General features: G+C 30.8%; 1 pseudogene; it reads left to right on the plus strand.

The window, feature by feature from the left end:
• The window catches only part of LOC119641775, a 14,318-nt pseudogene that overhangs the window by 1,817 nt on the left and 11,090 nt on the right, over window positions 1-1,411 (plus strand).

Here is a 1,411-nt window from a genome sequence, read left to right on the forward strand (position 1 = left end):
CAAAATTAAAATATGATTTTTGGAACACTTTGACTGTCATCAACGTATCATCAAAACATCATATATATATATAAATGTATATATATATGTATACCTACGATTACACCTAAATGGGTAAAGAATCCAGTTATCGCTGTTAAGGTGCGTTTAATCAAAAGGCTCGGCGCATTTCCCTGCGTTAGAAATGTTCAAGAAAATTAGCACAAAAAACAGGAATTTCGAAGAAACTTCCGACACATTTTCCCTTGCACAAAACTTAACATGAAAAAAAGAACATGTACCGATAGCAGATGAAAAGTAAACCTAGCTAAATTAGAGTTGTTGCTGACCTTGTTGCCTACTACCCTCCGAGTCCTCTTATTTGATACCCATATCGCATAAAACTTGAAAAAAGTGAAGTAACGAAAACTTAATTAGCTGTAACTTTTTATCTCTTATTATATTAGCAGGCACCGAAACCCGATAGTGAAATGGAATCAATAACAACGTTTGAAGAATTTTTTGAACATATAAACAATTGTGAAGAATTGGATACAGTTAATATAGAGGAGTTTTTCAATGGAGTTATGTCATTTTTTGGAGAGCCCAAATTGAAATTAAAAGAGGGGACCGATTCCGATGACGACATTTAATTGAATTTAAAATAAAACAAATCGATATCGATCGATTATAATAAAATTTAAATTTGTTAATAAATATTCGATGAGAATAAAAAAAATTCAAAAAATTTATAAATTATTGGATTTGGAACAGGTAGTATATTAAAATGTAATGACTAGAACCTAACTAACTAGTGATGATTATTAAAATTCACATGAAAGCAAACTTTCTGCTCTTAGATGCTCTTCTTTTTATCGATTTTTAAATAGGCACAAAACCCTATGAATTGAAAGAGAAGTAAAAGAAAATTTAAAACTACTTATACGCACCATGATTTTAATCAGTGCAAATATATGCACTTGCGTTTATGTTTATACTCAATCCCAATCATATCATATCGTTACGAAAATCATTTCATTCAAAAGAGAAGTAAATGAATTTTCATCAAAGACGACTATTTCAGTTGAAAATGAGAATTTCAAAAATGTTTGGAAGTAATTAAGATTTTCGATAGCTCCCCCAATAACGTATTCGTGTATAATGAACATGAAAATTGGAATAGTCTCAACCGAATTCGTCGACGAAATTGCCGAACGTTGCGTGGAGCTGTTTAATATGTGCGCTAAGATATTAACAAACCAACGACACTATGACTGGGGATTACGAGAGTTGAAAACCATACTTTTGGCTTGCCGAAGGCTTTTCGAGAAAAGGAGAAATTATATCAGCAATATCAGAAATAGCTTTTATATTTGAAATAGCTTTTGTTAGCTTCTTAATTAAATTGCTGAATCTAAATGTACATTAAATT

This window comes from Glossina fuscipes, unplaced genomic scaffold (assembly GCF_014805625.2).
Source record: "Glossina fuscipes isolate IAEA_lab_2018 unplaced genomic scaffold, Yale_Gfus_2 177, whole genome shotgun sequence".
In the NCBI taxonomy this organism is placed as follows: Eukaryota; Metazoa; Arthropoda; class Insecta; order Diptera; family Glossinidae; genus Glossina; species Glossina fuscipes.